At 40.0% G+C, this 16,701-nt stretch overlaps 1 protein-coding gene and 1 non-coding gene across 2 annotated transcripts in view; one reads left to right on the top strand and one right to left on the bottom strand.

Annotated features, from left to right (window-relative positions):
- The window catches only part of ICE1 (interactor of little elongation complex ELL subunit 1), a 171,254-nt gene extending 167,072 nt beyond the window's left edge, over positions 1-4,182 (top strand). The window contains exon 19 of the transcript XR_013532696.1: positions 3,014-4,182. The gene's annotated coding sequence lies outside the window, so the exon portion shown is untranslated. The remainder of the gene's footprint in view (positions 1-3,013) is intronic.
- Positions 4,183-12,575: 8,393 nt separating this feature from the next.
- LOC118151694 (U1 spliceosomal RNA) lies at positions 12,576-12,739 on the bottom strand. The gene has a single exon (XR_004740133.1). It is a non-coding gene; the product is annotated as a U1 spliceosomal RNA (small nuclear RNA).
- Positions 12,740-16,701: the final 3,962 nt, after the last annotated feature.

The raw sequence follows: 16,701 nt of genomic DNA, 5'->3' as shown, positions 1-16,701 counted from the left end.
CTTGTCCACTACCAGAGAATCCTGAGACAGTGCTCCATGTGCCCCACTTTAGCCGAAGTTTCATTCTTGGGTCTCCCAAGGAAGATCTCCCCCGCATATGGGACATAATTCTTCCAGATTTTACCTGGGGCAAATCAGAGCCCAGGTGTCTGAGAGCCAGGAAGTGGGGCAGCTGTTCAACACGTCTTTAATTAATTTCTCCATGGACAGCCCCATAATTATTCATGATACCTCAAGTCATGTGGTCATTCTGGACTACTGCTGGCAAAAGAGCTACTGGAGCTCTTTAGTTCTGTTAATTTCCTCCATCAATCTCATAACAATTGGCCTACAGTTTCCAGAAATTCTTCAATGTTCAGGTCTTCTAATGGGATCATTTTATATTCCAGCACTGATGCACATTTATTCTTCCTTTTAATAAATGCTCTTTAATTTGGTAGAATTTTGATAGAGACAAAGGCAGGTGTGTGAGCTCAGCTGTTTTGAAGAGGAAGCCCTGGAACTCAGTCTACATTATTGATACATGCAAGAAACAAGGGTTAGCTCTTCATATAAATGGATCTTCTGTTTACATGCTGTATTGTGCTGGTACCTAAGATTTTGGTTTGTTAGTTTTGGCCTTAGGTGTTGGTGGTTTCCATTCCTTTCATGTGGGATTCCAACAGTGGAACCTTACAGGCACAGCCTCTGGAAAAAATACAACATGAATTTTTGACAGTTGATCTTTTCTTTTCATCTTTTATTAATCAATGTATTTCTGATTAATGAAAGTTTCAGGAAGAAGGGTAGATTCCACTGCAGACAAAATGACAAGAGAACACAATCTCTCTTCTTTTCAAGAAACCTGTACATATTGAATGCCATGGTTGTGTAGGTAGTATTCTCTGAGTCAGGAAATGCTTGACTCCTTTGCATGTGAGAATGTAGAAATGTTTCCCTAGAAAGCAGAAGATTAGTATTTAGATGAAGCCTGTATCTTTTAGTCAACAGGAAATTTTATCACGAGTCAATAGTATAATATGGCTGTGAAAAAATCAAATGCGATTTTTAACTGAAATAAGTGAAGCATGATACAGTTAGAACATTTTGCTCAGTTTGGGTACTGCACTTGTGTTTTATTATCTTAAATTATTATAAGACCAATAGCCCATCATCTCCACCCAATGAATAGAACCTCGCCATTCCTCCCCAAAGTTTCTTCATTCCAATCACAATCTCTTCTTCCTTTCTAAAGTAATTACTTCCTTGACTTTTTATAATAATCAGCTCCTTGCATTTCTCCCCAGCTTATTACTCATGTGCATATTCAGGTACTGAGAATTTTGCAAATGTATTTTAAATTTCTCTTAATCTTAGCCTTCCCCATCATCTCTTTTACTTCCTTACAATCTATCTGGATTTTGAGAATTGCATTCTCCTGCTGCAGTTCAACATATTTCTCTGTCCTCTGCATTTCCTGCAAATTGGCAACCGATTTCTGAGATTCTATGAGACTCAATTCTTCTTCTGTAGTAGGCGGAGTGAGGGACCCCAAAGATATCCACATTGAAATTTCCGCAACCTATGAATATGCTACCTTACATGGCAAAAGAGACTTTGCAGATTTGATTTATTGAAGGACCTTGAGATTGAGGAGATTATCCTGGATTATTCAAGTGGACTTTACTGGGGAACTAGACCTTTGAACTATGAGCAATTCATTTAAAATGGTTTGCATATGCTTGGAGGATTATAATTGTTTAGGTAATTTACATCTTATTGCAGGAATTTAGTAGCCAATAAACTGTCTCTAGTATCAGATTCTTGTAGGAAGACATTAACAGTGGCATTTTCACTTGCTTTCTAGGACTTGCTGTGAAAATAATTAGAGGACTGACGTGTTTGCTAATTATATGCTAGGTGGAAATAAATGACTGTTCTTTCAAAGAATTCCTGCACTAAGAAATATATCTTTTATTTAAAGTTCAAAGATTCAATTTTCTCTTATCATTTTAAATTATTAATGCTATAAAAATAATCTAGATGGGATAAAATAATCTTGTTGATGAAGGCAAAAGTCCCCACTTACCTGACTTCTCTCTGGTAGAGAATTAAAATAGCAGCATTATTTCTCAAAGGTCTCAGCCAGGATCATCCACGCCCACTGCCGTAAGGGTCACGGAAGGAGCCTCTGAGTCACCATCACAGGCTACCGAGTTTCTCTCTGTCACGTAGCAGCTGTGTGGCTTTAGGATGTGCTCAGCCTCCATGTTTTCAGTATTTTTGTGGAGCATCAGTTGTGAGAGTTAATTGATAGGGTCTTGAGGCCTCTCTCTCACCCATGTCAATGGCTCTGACCACATGATCATATTGTGCCACTTCTGGTTTCTGCTTGGTAAACATGTGGGTTCAGCCATCCTCATTTTCCTGGCAACCCCTCTACCCTGCTGTCTGTCAGTTTCACTCAAAACTGTTCGTAGAACTCCACAGTCCCAGCTCTGCAGGAAGCATGGCTAGGGGAACCCCTGCAGCAACACCTGCTCCCTGGCTCGGCTGACTTCGAAGAGTGCATGCTCTTAACCATCTCTCACTCTCTGGCCTGTGGTTGTGCATGGTCTTTTTTGTCTTCACAGCTGGTCTGGAAGAATCTTGAAAGCAGGTGCCTTGTCCTGCTGGATTCTGGCTGTGGTTGGATGTAATCAATGCTTGCTCAGTGAGTGAGCGGGGCAGTCAAACTAATGCCTGGACCAGAGGATACAACCCTTAATCCTAACCCTTAATCTTAGCATGGAGGACGTCTGTGACTAAGGAAAGACTCCTCCTTCAATAAATAGTGCTGAGAAAATAATAAAGCATTTTGAAGCAAATGTACTGATATTTAAAATTTACTCTAAAATGTGTCAAAAATAAGATGGGTTGATAGTGAGATGTATGAATGGAAATTTATATATGTGATAAAATCCAAATAAGTGTTTATAGCTGAAGCTAATAATGTGCACACAAGTGTTTAACATTTTTTTCAACTTTCTTGCAGGTTGGAACATTTTCATGATAATAAGAAAAAGGAAGGTAAAGTGGTGATATTTGAAGACAAACAAAGACTGAAAGAATTTATCATCAACAACATGCACTAAAAATATTAAGAGTTTTTCAAGCAGAAAGATAATGATCAAAATTATAATGATGGACATGTAAAAATAAATGAGTACATGAAAAGGTAAATATTTGGACAAGTAGAAATCCATTTTGAATAAAATAATCCTAATGGTAATGATCTTATAGAATTTAATGTATGTGGAATTAACTGCAAGAATTTAATGTGTGTGGAATTAAATTAATTTTTTTTTTTTTTGAGATGGAGTCTCACTCTGTCACCCAGGCTGGAGTGCAGTGATGCAATCTTGGCTCACTGTAATCTTCGCCTTCCGGGTTCAAACAATTCTCCTGCCTCAGCCTCCCAGGTTGGGATTACAGGCATGTGCCACCGCACCCACCTACTTTTCTATTTTTAGTAGAGGTGGGGTTTCATCATGTTGGCCAGGCTGTTCTCAAACTCCTGACCTCAGGTGACCCACCCACCTGCCTTGGCCTTCCAAAATTCATACTTTTTACTTGTCCAAGTTGACTTATGCATATTATGCTCATGGTTTCAGAAACCACTTTTGTAACTCTCATAGGCTGATTTTATGTACATTTTAGTCAGATGCCGTCAATTATATTTTTTCATTAGAAGAGTATTAAATTATATGAATATCATGTTTTCTTTATGCCAAGTAATAAAGACTACCAAATAGCAGGTAAAGGAGAATTTAATATTGGTAAAAAGGAAAGAAACAAATGTAACAAAGGTTAGAAAGATGGGACATTATAACAGTAATCTCCCTGAGTTAAAAAATCTTCATGAGAAAGACAATGATATTATAACAGTAGACTCCCTGAGTTATATCTTCAGCTCATCTTCATTATCTTGTCTGCTTGTGCAAAAATTTACACAATGCACATATGCTAGTTTGTAATAAGAACTAAAGTCATTTTTAAAACCAAGAACAAAGAGACAAATATTTATGCCCAGTTCTATTTTTGAAAAGGAGCTTCCTATTGTGAACAATGGGTCTACTCTTTTTTTTGTAAATGAAGAACATAATTATTCATACTTGTAGCCATGTATGCACATAATCATGCAGTCATTCACTAATTAAAAAACTTGTTTCGTGTTGTTTCTTTGAGGTCCACTATGAAATAAACTCCAAAGGATGAGGAGCAAGCATTTTAAACAAGAAGGCAGCTGAGGGAACTAAGAAATGAGCCAAGAAGCTCTTCCCCTTTGCTTCTAGCTGGCCACTCTTGGGGGCACCTGCAATACTGGTTTCAATTATTCATGCTACGCTCAATGTGTCCAGGTATTGCAGTGATTTTCCACATAGATCTATTCACAGTGGTGCCAAAGATTTTCCTTGCCATGCAAGCAGGCTCGTGACTGCAGTCCTAAAACTGGCCATCCTCCCCTCTATGGCTGCCCTCAGAGGCTCTGCTTGATCTCTTCAATGCAGGAAGGGCCATGAACCCCCACACCCCATGGGAACCCGAGTGACTCACAGCGGCGGCAGGGGTGGCAATGTGATCAGTGGTCCTTGAAATGTGCTGTTTCCTGAGGTATATTTTTCCCTTAAGGAAGAGGTGCTATTTATGTGTCTGAAAACATTCTGCATAGAATACAGACTCTACTGCAGCTGGACACTTGGGCAGTGGTTTCTATGACACCTTCCCATCACTGGCCAGCAGAGCACCGGATAAGAAGGAAAGCAGAGTTCACCGTCTCTCTCCTGGTCCTCTCATCTCACTGTGGCAGTCACTGACTTGTGGACACGCTTGCTAACACTGCCATTTCTATTTCCTTACAGAAACCCACACCGTTCCTTTGTGTTTGGTTGAGTAGCCTTTCCAATGAGCTGCGTTTCTGTGTGATATTGGACATATATTGCTTCCACAGGTATAACGTTATATTGCTGTTTATGTTTTGGGAAACCACCTCGCTCCAGGAATCACACAGAATCTTCTGGAAGCCCCTATCCTGTAGACACAGTCCTTTCTTCCCAGAACTCCCACCCATTTCTCTAAAAGTGCTGCATGGCAAACAATATTTGATTGTGCACCTGGTACCACATAGGGAGGGAAGGGAATTCTTGAGGTTTACTCTCTGTTGTTGTGAACACAGCACAAAAAGCAAGAACCAGCATTTTGGGAGCACTGGGCCCCCGCCAAGGGCTCTGATTCCACCTGGCCCCCTTTAGTCCAACAGTTTCATTCCTACACCCAGGGTTCCATGAACCTGACATCAGTGGCCCAGGCTCACCTTTGCAGGGTGTTGCTGCCATAGTGGAAGGGAGGAAGAAGCTGCTGGCTGGTGGAGACCCGGGCTGTGGGTGAGCCTTCCCAACACGCATTCCTACAGGAGGCAGGAGGAGGCTTCGCCTGGCATGCGGCACAGGCCACTTTTTCTCTCTGCTGTGTGTATTCGTAGCATCTCAGGGATATGACCTGACTAGTGGTCTAGCTAGATCTGTGTCTCTGAATCAAGTTGTAAGGTGTTGGCATGGCAGGGTGTGTTACACAAACAAGGCAAATGTTTATTTTGCTTCAGGATGGAAGAGAAAGACAAAGCATCTCACTTAGAGGTATCCCTTAAAATAAATCACATCCATCCATTTCTGGATCCAGCCACCTCCTGGAGGATGTGAGTACCCGCCAGGGTAGCCCTGACTGGGTGAGATATCCAACCGTGTAACTGGTAGTTTGAAGCAGGGTCTCGTTTTCATCCTCCATGTACTGATGTGGACCCAAGGACGTGCTCTTGAAAGCAGCTGTGAGCTGAGCCAGGAGCAGTGTGCAGACGGGCTGCATGGGTCTCTGCTCGCCAGGTGGGTGGCCTCTGAGGACCTCCCAGTTAGGTGTGGGGCTTCTCAGGCCTTGGGTGGTGTAACGAATCAATGTTTTCTCTTTACATCGCATTTATTTAGACATTAGTCAGGGTTCCCCTTCAGTTAATCTGCACCTTGACATGAAGTTCTGGGTAAGAATGAATCCTTTGTAAGCACAGTGTCTCATGTTTAATTCCTGCAACACTAAAGGACCTTGACAGCTTCACTCTAAGGCAAAGCAATGGACTGGATGATGGCTCAGAGAGTGAAATCTGTGGTTCACTAAATTAACTGAATGAGATTTAGACAGTTATTATTTATATGTAGATTTGATCTATGTAACAAACCCATCATTGCATATTCCACAGAGTATCCCGATTACTTACGCAGCTTGAAATCTCATTGTGTTGGATTTTATTTTAAGCAAGTGAACCTGTTACTAAGTTTTCCAGTCCTCCAGCTTTTCCTTGAGTTATCTGTCAGTGTGGGCTTTTACTGATAGAGCCTGAGCAGATGTGGAAGCATCTCACTGGACTAAGTAAGAACCTTCCTTTTGTCCAGAGAGAGCTTGTATGAGGAGCGTGACCTACAGAAGATGTGATCAGATTGTGAGGGGATGATGCTTCTCTGGGTGACTTGAGAGCATGTGTAGAGACAGGAAATAAACAAGGAGGATAGGAAGGTATCCAAGAGGGAAAAGATGCTATCTAGATAGATTTTATAACCAAGGAGGGAGAAGAGATAGAAATTAAGAGTTACTGAGATCTTCTAATTGCCAAGTGTTGGCTGGGTGCCTTCTGTCAATTCATTTTTCAGTCCTCAGTGACAGTGGAGGTTCATGAATACAGCACCTGTCTGAGGTTCAGGAGAGTCTGAGTAGGAGCCTAAGTCATACACTAAGTCCAAGGCAAGGGCCCTGCAACTCCAGATCCCTGTGGCTTTCATTCAGCCCATTTCAGAGCTCATGCCCTCAGGGGCTGTGGCTACAGCTGGGATCCCCTTGGTATTGTCACCACCTGCACCCGAGGCTGGCAGGGCAGCAGTTCTTGGCCTCGTTTTGGGCACAAAAGCAGTAGGGGATTGCTCTCACTTTGAACCAGGAACTTCAGCCCTGACAGTCCAGTTCACTGGTTCAGCAGGCTCCTGGATTTACTCTCACAGGCAGATGAGAGGAATTCAATTTACTGCTCTCTCTTGGCTGAGTCAAAGCTTCTTAGGCAGAGATCTTGAGAGCTGAGCCTTTTCCATTCAGTTTCTGTCAATGCACTTAAGTGGATGTAGCTGAACATGTATGGAACACCGTGTATGTGCAATGTCACAGTCTTGGACCTGCTTACCTGTTGTTCTCTACCCTTACACCATCTCAGGCAGAGGTCTTGTCACCATCATTACTGTTAATTGAGAGAGGAACACTAATTCCCTGCTCCCTGTTTTACGGTTCACCAATTGTTTTCCCAACTGTTCTCTTTTATATAAAACTCTTCCTTATACTCTTTATGATGGCTGGCAGTCTTGGTCTAAAAATAAATGATCTGTAAGTAAAACCTAGACACAGTTTTAGAGTTGTGAGTAGAACTTCTTGAAAATGTAAATGTTGTTGATTACTTGTGATTGATAAATAGGATTTATGGTACTGAATTTTGGAAAATGGTATTTACTAAATTATTATCTTTACCTAAGAAAATTTGGCTTTTTTTTTTTCTTTCACACCAAAGCATACTGAAAGTACAGACCTTGGGAACAGAATGAATCAGCAGAGGAAGCACATAAAGCAGAGGAAAGCTTTTACAGTGAAAGCTATTTGGGGAATTTGGTTCATTCCCTTTGTGAGGATAATGCATCATTTTTCTTCTATTTTTTTTTTCTGATGTGCACAGCATTTTATTAAACAGCATTTTGGTAAATTGCTGGTGGCCTCACATGTGATTACAGAATGATTTTGCTGAATTATAACTCACCAGACACTTTTATTATTCAAGAGGCAGGTGCATTATGAAGAGATAGAAGTTATTATTGACCAGTAACTCTTGCTAGCATTAGCTGGTAGTCCTAATTAGTTGGTATTAGCTGGCTCTTGGGTAACATCCACCGAAGGAGGCTGTGCGGTGCACCTGCGTGGGTCCCAGCTTTCACTTCCCTTTTGATGTCTGTAAAGACTCCAGGGCCAAGGAAGGCAGAGCTCAGAGCTTGAGACACAGGCATACTGAAGACCCTCCTGTCTCCTTGGGGTGAGCTAGATTCCTGACAGTGCTCCTAGCTTAGCAGTACCCATGCAAGTCCTAGGTGCTGTTAGCCCCTCCCAGGAGGCTCCCAGCTGGGTGCCCTGCAAGATCAAGAAGCTAAGAAGCATGGCTACGCTGGGAAGGCAGGGCAGTCATTGTTTCTACTACCTTCTTCTTGAATAGAAATAGATTTGTCTCTAGTTGATGTGGTGCCTGTATATAAATGAGAAACAAATCTCCCCTGCATTAGAACCTGGTCCTACATTGGGCACATACTTGCCATCTGTAGGCAAGTGTGTACCCAGCACAGAACCCAGCACATGACGGGTGGCTGTTGTGATGTAATGCCCAGAGCCACGTTATGGAATGAAGTATCTCTTTCCTCAGGTGCTGGCGATGCTGCTAGGAGAGAGTACCCAGCCTCCGGCCTCCTTGGATACTGCCTCAGCTGAGGGAAGTTATGTCCTTCTTGCTGTGACCTGTATTCAAGGACTGATAAAATGTCCCAACTTGGGGAAATGCTGAAGCCTCCTCTGAGCTTCAGGGCTCCCCACAGGTGGGCTGGGGCTTCTACAGACACTGCAGGACAGCCCAGTTTCTTTCTCAGTCGAATCCTTCCTATGAGTTGTGATTGCAGGAGCACTAACTAAGAAAGTGTTTATGTGCTAATCTTTATCTCAGAACCAGCTCCCTGGGAACCCAGCCTGCAACAATGAATGGGCCTCACAGGATTCCCCCTACTTTCAGTTTGGAGGCTACAGCTCAAAAAATCTGGCCCTTATCTCTTTCTAAAATGTAGCTTGAGAAATATAACTTTGTTCTTAGGGACAAACAGCGGTCTCCTTCATGTGGCTGATATGTGGTCTGATCATCAGATTTGCCAGCCATATTAGGATGGTTTAGGAAGTACAACAGAGAACAAGAGTTATTTCAACTTATGTAATTTTTGAAATATTTATTTGCTGAATAACAAATTGATTTTATTACATTGGTAGACATCTAAAATAATTCAACAAAAGTGATTAAAAGATGGTCTAAAACATCAAAATGACTTATACATTAAATAAACATTTAATCATCATATTTTTAATTTGAATATTAAAATAAAATAAGCAGAATGGTCATTTTGGCTACATGTCTATAAACATGTCACTGGTATTCTGCAGAATAAATATATATGTACGCACACATATATATGCATATATATGTGTGTGTGCATCTATATATAATATGGAAAAATATCAGTGACATGTTTATAGACATGTAGCCAAAATGACCATTCTGCTTATTAATTTTAATATTCAAAATAATATGTATATATGTGTGTGTATATATATGCGTATATATGTATATATATGTGTATATATGCATATATATGTGTACATATATAATATATATATGCATATATACACATATATATACATATTATTAATTATAATATATATACATATTATATATGTATACATATATACACATATATATTATATGTGTGTGTGTATATATATATATATACACGTGTATATATATATATATATATATGTATTTTTTTGAGATGGAGTTTTGCTCTTCTTGCCCAGGCTGAAGCACAATAGTGTGATCTCGGCTCACTGCAACCTCAGCCTCCTGGATTCATGGGATTCTTCTGCCTCAGCCTCCCAAGTAGCTGGGATGATAGGCATGCACAGACATGCCTGGCTAATTTTGTATTTTTACAGAGACAAGGTTTTACCATGTTTGTAAAGCTGGTCTCTGACTCCCGTCCTCAGGTCATCTGCCCACCTTGGCCTCACAAAGTGCTGGGATTACAGGTGTGAGTCACTGTGCCTGGACCACATAGTATATTTGTAATAAGGTCTTTTTTAAAAATAATATTTTCCAAAATTTGCTGTGATATTCTACAAAGATTAATTTCATGGCTGACAAATTTGAAGTTACTGATGTCTTTAGTTTGCTCTTCTGTACAATTATTAATTGAGAGAATGTTCTTAACAGGTGCTGATTCCTATATTTATAAAGAAGGAATCCCTCAATTCCAATTTTTCTGTTGAAATACATGTTTTAGGCCAAATCTCTTCACACTTTCTGACTTTTAACCTCCATTCAGAGTATCCATCTTTGATAAATATTTTTGTAAGATAAAATTTATTAAGTAAATTATCTGTTTATGAACTGGATCTCTCATACTTTGCTGATGGGAATGCAAAATACAGTAAGGTTGCTTTGAAAAAGTGATTGGCTCTTTCTTAGAAGGTTAAGTGTATTTTCACCATCAACTTAGCAACCTCATTCTGAGGCACATATCTGAAAGAAATAAAGGGATACAACCAGAATGACTGTAAAGTAATATTCATAGCAGTTTCGTTCATGATAGCCAAAAACTGGAAGGCTGCCAATGTCCACCATCAGGAGACCAGATAAAACATGATGCTAAGCAAACAAAGCCAGACATCAAAGAATACATACTTATGATTTATTATTTCGTTTATATGAAGTTCAATGTCAGGCAAAGCTAACTTATGGTGATAGAAATCAGAACAGCGGCTGTCTCTGGAGGTGGAAGCAGGACTAACTAGACAGCAGCAAAAGAAGCTTTTAGAGGAGAGGGAAATTTTGATTTTGAAAATCACGGTCTCCTCAATTTACCCTATTCTGGTGCCAAATACATACTTACAGAATTAAAATTAAAATTCCACTAAAATCCTTCACAAAAGCTGAGACATAAAACTTCAAAATTATATTCCAAGCTCCATATAATCTCTCATCTTTTAATTTGTTTAGCTGCTTAATAGCACTTGAGGGGCAAATTTCCTTATCTTTCTATTTGCTAGCTTTGTTTTAGATAATTAAAATTTGCCAAAAGCTTCCAAAGCTGAGGTTTTCTTGTCCTCCTTACTGTATAGTTCGATTTAGAGGTTTTCAATATTATTCAGCGGACTTCAAAACATTCAATCTTTTCTCAGGACACTCACTGACTTACAAATATAGTGATCACAGGCATCTTTGTTTTGAAAATTGTTATTGACATATGCTGTACTTAAAGTGCATACTTTTTATCTACGCAGCTTAATCTTAATTAACTTTTAAGGGTAACATACTCAGATAAGCACAACTTAGGTAAAGATTAAGTGGTTTATTGAGTCTCTTCCCAGCGTATACCCCTTGTGGGCAAAACTCCCATGACGGTGTACCCTATTTCACCTCAATCGCCACATGGTGGGCAGCATAATGTCCCCAAGGATATTCACATGCTAATCTCTGGAACCTGTGAATATGTTACATGAAAAGAGGAATTAAGGTAGCAGATGAAATTGCTAATCAGCTGACTTTAAGAGGGAGTTTATCCAGGATTATCTTGGCCACCTAGTGTAATCACAATGTCTTTAAAGACGGAAGACTTAGAGAAAGTCAGAGTTGTGGTATGCCCCACGCAAAAGACTTGACTGGCTGTGACTGGCTTTGAAGATAGGGATGCCGGGAGCCAGGAAGCGCAGGCAGTGTGTGACAGACAGGAAAATAAGAAAACGCTTTCTCTCCTAAAGCGCCAGGAGGGAAGCAGTCCTGACATCACCTCAAGCCAGCAATGCCCGATTTGGACTTCTAGCCTCTGAAACTGTAAGGGAATAAATTTGTTTTGTTTTAAGCCATTAAATTGTAAAAATTTATTACATTGAAAATGGAAAACCAGTAAATCCCTTTTCATAAACTGATCTGTTTTTGCTTTCTTGTTGAGATATGACTTAAACTATACAAGTCATAAGCATACATGTGATGAGATTTGGCAAAGATACAGACACCTGTGTAACCAGCAGCCCAGTCGGACAGTCTTTCCCTCTTCTCAGAAAGTTCCCTGTGTTACACTCTCATTAGTCCTGCCTCTACTTCCAGAGACAGCCGCTGTTCTGATTTGTATCATCATAAATTAATTTTCCCTGATATTGAACTTCATATCAATGAAATAATAAATCATAAGTATATATTCTTTCATGTCTGGGTTCATTTCCTTAGCATAATGTTTAATCTAATCTCCTGTTGGTGGACATTGGAGGGGTTCCAGTTTTGGGCTACAGTCAATAAAACTGCCATGAATGTTATTTTACAATCGTTTCTGGTTGTATCCTTTCATTTCTTTAAAAAAAATTTTTTTTGAAACAGAGTCTCACCCTATCGCCCAGGCTGGAGTGCAATGGTGCTATCTTGGCTCACTACAACCTCCGCCTCCTGGGCTCAAGCAATTCTCCCGCCTCTGCCTCCCAGGTAGCTGGGATTACAGGCATCCACCACCACACCCAGCTAATTTTTGTATTTTTAGTAGAGATGGGGTTTCACCATGTTGGCCAGGCTGGTCTCAAACTGCTGACCTCAAGTGATCCACCACCTTGGCCTCCCAAAGTGCTGGGATTATAGGTGTGAGCCACGGAGCCCGACCACAAAGTATGTCTTTTTAAACAAGCCAGACTGGGGGAGAGCATGAACGCAGTCCCCCCACTACCACAAATTATGCAGTCAAGTTTCTCACACTGGGGAAATCGCAGGGGTCTGCACATCTGGAGTGCAATGGATAAGCCTCGCCCTGAGAAAAGGACCTTCATGATCATGGTATCTTCCCTGCCAGGTATGTAGGTGTGTCTCCCATATGTGCCTCAGGTTGCTAAGCTGATGGTGAAAGTATACATAACCTTAGGAGAAACGACTAATCACTTTTCCAAAGTGACTGTCCTATATTTTGCATTCCCACCAGAAAAGTACAAGAGATCCAGTTGCTCCAAATTCTTGGTGACAGTTGATGTTGCCAGTCCTGTTAGTGGCAGCCATTGCAGTAGGTGTAAGGTGATTTTCACTGTGATTCTAACATGCATCTCCCTGCTAGCCTATGACTGTTGAGCTCCCTCCTATGGCTTATTGATCAGCACGTACTTTCTCTTATGAGTTGTCCTTCACATGTTTTGCCTCTTTTTAAGATTAAATTGTTTTTACTATTCATTTGTTGGATTTTCATCCCTGAATACATGTTCTTTGTCAGATATCATATCGTGAATATTTCCCTCTGCCTGTGTTGCTTGCCTTCTTGTTTTCTTAGTTATGTCTTCTGAAGAGCCTAAGTTTATAGTTTTGCTGAAGTTCAATTTATCATTTCACTTTTTTTTTCTGGGTAGTGCTTTAGTGTCCTAAGAGTTATGTTGAAGATGAAAATGCATATTTTGCTCTAGAAGTTTTGTGGTTTCAGCTTCCATTCAAGTCTACAAGCTGTCTTGAGTGGATGTTTTTATACAGCATAATACAGAGGTTGAGGTTTATTTTCACATCTATGAATATGTAATCGTCCCAGCACTGTTTGTTGTATCAATACCCTTTTGTATTTAACATCATTTTCAGCCAAAAAACTGTGGCTCAGTTATTCTGTGCCTGGCCATATGTTAAAAATTTGTACATAAAATAAGAGTTTCCAATGTGACTAGCAGAATACATCAGCTGGTTTGAATGTAACCAAGAATTACAAAGTACCATAACAAATTCCCAGTAAGATTCTGAGTCATGGATTTTTATTTCACCAGGCATATTAGTTTTGCCATGATATTTTGTTCCACCAAAATTTGTGTTCACATCATTACACAAAACAAATAACTCTATGTTCAATGTGGAATTTAACAGTAGTGAAATTAACAAAACCGTTTCTCCACCTTCATTAAAATAAGCTTCCAAAAGCTTTACTTTGGCTCCATTAATCACACAAAGTATTCAACCATTATAACGATCCAGTTTTCTATTTAAAGTAACTGACCGCGTTGATTTGCATTGTCTGTTTGCAAAAGTAAAGATTTTCTGTTATGTAGCCATTTATTAACTGATATTTCTTCACTTTTTATACATGCAAAAGAAATCTTGAAACTGAAAATAAGCAACTATAATTTAGAAAATAGTCATTTAATTCAAAGTCAAGCTACTCAGAATGGAAAGCAGCTTTACCTTCGGCAACTACTTGTGTTATGTCTTCACCTTCAGCCATCATCTCATTAAAAATCACTGATATTTCCACAGAAGGTTTGTGTCTTTTGATTTGAGTGAGCTCTGTGATGTCACAATGTCCTATGTGTGCTTGGTGGTTGGATGGTAAAGGTTGATTGATATCTTGCGCATGTTACACACTTAGGACCACCATTGTTGAAAAATAAAAACAACTTTTCATTAGACATGTACTTTCATTTATTAGCTCATTGCTACTGAATGTGTTTAATGAAAAGGTGTCAAATAAATAAAAATTTTAATTTTTACAAAACAATATATTTGGGAGCTGCAGTAGCAAAAGCATTCAGATGCTGAGTCATACTATCCCGCCTTATTTCCTCCATTTCAAGTCTATGCTCTCCCGCATTTGCCACTAACCTTGCTGATTGTAGCCTGATGATACATTGTATCTTGCAGACTTCAGCAAGTATTGTGGCAAAATTTGTTAGTAAATCAAGAGATGGCAGGGGCAGCTGAATTAAAAATGTTCGCACTATTACTTGAGAGAAATGGACTTAGCTACTTCTAGCTGCTTTTGTCTAAGCATTTTTTTTTTATCAGCAAATGCCCTATGCTGTCCTTTAAGCAAGGTCGTGCAAATGCATGTGCTCTTAGACAAGATCATGCCCTTAACTGGAACTATGAAAAAGAGCACTACTGAAATCATTTTGCTTTTTTTTTGTGCAATTGGCAATAAAGATACTTTCCTAAAAATGGAGAAAATCTGAGACAAATACTAAATCAAATGGGAATCCAGAGCAGCAGGCGTCATCAGAAACTTTCCTTTTCAGCTGGGACAAATGGTCACCCCACCCATAGGACTTGGCCGTCTCTGCTCCCCCTCCCGCACCCACCTTTCAGCCCTATTATAGAAACACTTGTCAAGAGTGTGCTGAGACCTTCGTGAGCATTTGATTTAGGCCTATCTTTGTTCCTAGACTTAGGCTTCACAGGCAATGGTTGTACTGGATTTGACTCACCATTGGGTCCCTGTCACCCAGCAGACTGCCTGCCATATGGAAGGTGCTAAGAGCATATTTGCTGAATTAATCAGAGGGCAGGTGAGTAGGATGGGGTACAGAGGGAGAACCCTGGCTCCCTGGGCCCTCAGGGAGCACCTCCTTTAGAGGACTGTATGCAATACACTTTGAGTGTGGAGGCAAGATGAGCTTGCACATGTATTCCAATGATCAAGAAATGTATTTCCTGTATGATATTTTTATAAACCATCTCTTTCATGACTTCATTTCCACTTATTATTTTGTGATCACAGTACTTGAGTAGTGCTGAGTATCAGGTTCTAGGGAAAGCTTGTTCCAAGGATAATCTAAATCTGCAATCTACCTCCCTCCTATCTCTCTCTCTCTCTCTCTCTCTCTCTCTCTCTCTCTCTCTCTCTCTCTCTCTCTCTCTTCTCTCTCTCTTTCTCTCTCCAATGTGTAGCATGATAACATTCCAGAAATACAATAGTCAATGAATTTGTATATAATTAACTCTTTTAAATTTGCATATGTAGAAATAAATATATATGTAGAGAAATATACATTTGTTTAGGTAAACTGCTACAGGAGCAAATTAACTATGAAATCTCAAACAGTGTAACAAGAGTTTATTTCTACCAAAGTTACGTATCCAATACATGATGGCAAGATGTTCTACTCCACATGGTAACTCAGGGAACAATGCTACAAAAGTGACAGCATCTTACGTCCACATTATTCTCATTTGCCGCAGCTTCAGGGTCCTATGCCTGCTCTCAAATGTTTTGTACAACATAGTCACATTTCATTTTGCTTCCAACTCATTAGCCAAGCTAGAGGAAGGAAGGGAAGCATATAGGCTGTGTCATCTGTACTCTCTACCTTTTGACTTCCAGCTGGAGTTGACCAAAAAAGCACTGTCAAGATCACAAATCTGAGTATTAACTTATTCAACACTTTCTCTAGCAAGCCGTGGTTTGACCAAGTCATTTTAGAGTCCTTTGTTGTAGCTACAACTCTCCTTAGGATGTCCTCTGAGCTCTATAGCCTTAGAGGAGGTGATGGATTTCCACTACTGCTAATTTTTCCTTGATAACCATCCCTGGTAGGATTATTCAACATTGCCCACGCCTTTGTTCATTTTAATTGACCTTTTAAAATTGCCCCTTTGTGTGTTCCGTGTGTTTTATGCTGTGGCTGTAACTGACATAGTTCCTTTGTTCTCATACATACAACTACATCAACCCTCTCCAAGAGAGACAATCACAAGTCCCACCCAAGTGCTGACTTCAGCTCTTAAATCCAGAATCTCAGCAGAATACACAGTAGACTCTATATCAGGTCAAGATGTGGCTCCTCTTAGCCCACACCAAGAACTACAAAGGGAGGCTGTCCACACTCAATGTGCAATAATGAAACCACAAGTTAACAACAGCAGACAATCCTATGTAAAAGTGGATAAGAGAAACACAGAAGTCAGTGGTCCCTGTCAATCATGTAGTAATTTTGACAGTATCATTGCAAACACCCTTATTATGGAGATGAAACTGCTACTATTTGTTCATTAGCTCTGGATTCTGATCTCTGGGAAAACTTTTC

The sequence above is a fragment of the Callithrix jacchus genome, chromosome 2 (assembly GCF_049354715.1).
Source record: "Callithrix jacchus isolate 240 chromosome 2, calJac240_pri, whole genome shotgun sequence".
Classification (NCBI taxonomy): domain Eukaryota; kingdom Metazoa; phylum Chordata; class Mammalia; order Primates; family Cebidae; genus Callithrix; species Callithrix jacchus.
This window is presented reverse-complemented; position numbering and strand designations above follow the sequence as displayed.